This window comes from Microtus ochrogaster, chromosome 10 (assembly GCF_000317375.1).
Source record: "Microtus ochrogaster isolate Prairie Vole_2 chromosome 10, MicOch1.0, whole genome shotgun sequence".
In the NCBI taxonomy this organism is placed as follows: domain Eukaryota; kingdom Metazoa; phylum Chordata; class Mammalia; order Rodentia; family Cricetidae; genus Microtus; species Microtus ochrogaster.
In genome coordinates, this window is record NC_022016.1 from 26974193 (window position 1) to 26977740 (window position 3548).

Sequence of the window (3548 nt, forward strand, 5' to 3'; positions counted from 1 at the left end):
CATGCTTTCATGTGTGTGTGTGTGTGTGTGTGTGTGTGTGTGTGTGTGTGTCCCACTGAGTTCAGTTGTGGTTGCTGGCATAAACATGTATGGAGGTTATTTACTAGAGCATGAAGAGCGGTATAACCATCAACCATAACCATCAGTAGTCCCTCAGGGAGGGGTGGGGCCTTGTGAATCGTTCCCTCTTTCATGATGAAATGTTGGCAGGCCCAATCTTGTGCAGGTCCAGTGCTGGTGACCACATTGTAGTGAATGTATGAATCTTTTTACAATATGCTTCCCCAGCCTGTGGCCTTCCCCTTCTTTCTACCCCTTCTTACTTGATGCCCCCTTAGGGTTGGAGAGGGTTGGAGAGGGTTGGAGAGGCTGATATAGATGATTCGGTTAGTACTGAGTATTCCACTGTCCTTTGCTCTAACTTTGATTGGTTATGAATATCTGGGCTAACCATTATACACTACAATAAAAAGCTTCTGACAAAAGCCAGGAGAAGCACTAATCTTTGGATATAAACATGAGTATTTAGAAGGCAGTTTGACCACATGTCCTTTTAGCAAAACGACAGGAGTGGGTGTTCAACAAACGTCTGTGATCTGTGCAGCCACCATCTCTTGACGAGGCTTACAGTAACAGACATTAAAGCAGGAGGGCTCACCAGTGTTGGACAGCTGACGGCAGTGAGTCCCAGTTCCCAGAATCCAGTGACCACTATTTCAGTGTGGAGAGATAGGGTCTTTGAACTCTTCCCCCCTTCCAGGGTTGGCTGTTGACGGGCCCAGTCTTGTTCAGGTTTATTGTAGGCCAGGAGAGTTCATTGAGTCCATGATTGGAACCATAGCATCATGCAAAGAAGATGGCATTCTGTAGCCCTTCCTCATCTTTCTCTCTTCTAGCTCTTACATCTATTTTCCTTCTCTTCTACAAAAAGCATAAGCTCATAATTGTTGCTTTACTTTGAGTTTATCCCCACTGCCTTTTCTACTCTGTTTGAGATTCAAAACAAAAAGAAACAAAACATCAACAACTTGATGTTATTTAATTCACATAAAACTTGCTTGATTTACAGCCAGGCGGTGGTGGCACACTCACTTGGGAGGCAGAGGCAAGAGGATCTCTATGAATTCAAGGACTCCTGTCTACGTAGTGAATTCGAGCCAGAAAAAGTTATATAGTGAGACCCTCCCTCAACAAACAAACAAACAAACAAACAAACCCCAGGCAAAGTAAATAAACAAAGTGACAGCAACAAAAACTCCAATTCCTTATTTTTTTCAAAGTTTAAAATTTTTTCCTAATAAAACACTTAGAAAAAAATCCTATTGTTAAATTTTAAAATGTATAGAAATTTTTATTTCCTCAAATATCTCTCTTAAGTATCTCCTAGTTTTCCTAAAAAATTATTCTAAAGAACAGTTTGGATCAAAAAATTTTAAAAGATAGTATACAGGATTCTAATAAATCTATACTTAGTTATCATTATTATTAACATATGTTATTATTTGAATGTAATGTATTCAACAGGGTCACAGTGTTTGGACAGTTGGTCCTCGGATGGTAGCATCATTTTGATAGGCTGTAGAAAATTTGGGAGGTGGGGCTAAACTAGAAAAAGTAGATCCATGCTATAGAGATGGGCTTTGAAGCTTATAGCCCAACCCCACTTCTCATCCCATCTGTGCTTCCAGATCCGTAAAGATGTGGATAAGCAGTTATGCACTCCTGATGCTTCTGCTTCTGTGTTGTCTCTGCAGTGAGGGATTATATCCTCATGGACAAAAGGAAACCCTTCCTTCCTTAAATCGGTTCTTGTTATCTAGTAGTCATAGGAAAAAGAAAGGCAGCTAATACAGGAAATCTGTACGAGGAGTAGGGCTTTATATCAGAGAAGTCCTAGAAGGTAATCAGTAAATCTGATGGTATGTTGGATGACATAATATGGATAGAAATGCAGTAATGAAAACTGTTTGGAGAGGAACAAAGCCTCTATCATGAATGGGGACAGAGGCCATTAACTCTATATTCTCTCAAAGACTCTGGCTGTTATACCACCCAGTTCCTGAAAATCCACACGAGGCTTTAATAAAAAGTGGTAGACTAATTTGTTTGATGGAGGGAATTTCAAGGCATCATAGCTTTTAAGATGTGATATTATTATTGTTTAATGCATTTAGTGAAGTTTGTAGAAAGATTCAGAACAGGAAAGGAGTAGAAAGATATGAAGAGTTCAGTTTGTTGAGGAAAGGAGTATGAATACAGTAACAATTATGGACAGAGTGCAAAAACAGGTATGGACAAAGTCTCTGTAACTTCTGAGATTGGCACCATTCAAGAGAAACTAGGACTTTGCTTTTAGATAAGATCCCATCCATTAACCGTATTCCATGTGTAACAACGCAAATTCATTTGAGACTAAATGCCTGAGAAAACAAAGTTTCCAGAAAATCATGTCAAAGCAGGGCTACTTAAAGTGCTCTCATGCGCAAAAAGTACACACACACACACACACACACACACACACACACACACACCACTGAAGCTGTGGGTTAAGTGTGGTAGGCTTCAACTCAAGATGCCTACAGACCTTGTTGACATCATCATATTTTGCCAATTTTGCAAATATTGAAGATGCAAAGCTGAAGGATTATAAAGTTGTCAGCAATGTTCCAGAAAGCTTCAGAGGCCAGATAACACACACAGCGGGGACACATACCTGGCTTGAAATCCATGGCTGGGCTCTCTGTGAAATATCGAAGGGGAAGTCCAAGTCAGAATGGGGTGCCCACACTATAGGGATTGTTACAGTATGCTAAGTCCACCAAAGCAAGCCTCAGGCACCAAATGGAGAAGAGCTAGCCCAAGAAAGAGGCTACCTTTGCTGCAGGCTTGAGTTGGAAAGGTGTGGCTACCTAAGTCCATAAATGCCAGACACATTTCAGCAGTATTTGATGTTTGTTCTGCTGAGGGTTTGTCTTGATTCAGTTCTATTTTTCTTGTTATGCTTTATTGTTTGTTTTGTTTTTGTGTAGTGGGAATGTTTCCTTTTTACCATCAAATACTGGAAATTTATAATTTATATTTTGGTTTTATAGTAGTTCACAGTTAAGACTTATATGAAACACTTTGGACTTTGAACTTTAGCACACTTTTGGAACTATTAAGGACTCGGGGACACAGAGAGATGGAATGAACTCACATTGCATTGTGAGAGGGACATAAACTTTTGTGAGGCCAGGGGTAAACAGTGAGAGATAAATTGATGCATTTGGTGTCAGGTTTGGAGCTGTGATGGTTAGTTTGATTGTCAACTCAACTAGATTAAGAAACACTTAGGTATTAGTGGGTCGCACCTAGGATTTGTTTATTGTGATGTTTCTGGAGGTTAACTGAGAGATGACCGGCTCTCAATGTAACCAGCATCCCATTGGCTTGAGTCTCAGACTGAATAAAAATTGGAAAAGAACAACATGTGATGGAGTGTAGCCCCTGAAATGCGAGCCTAGATGCGTTCTCTTTTTCAGGTATTCGTCACAGGGATGAAAAAAAGG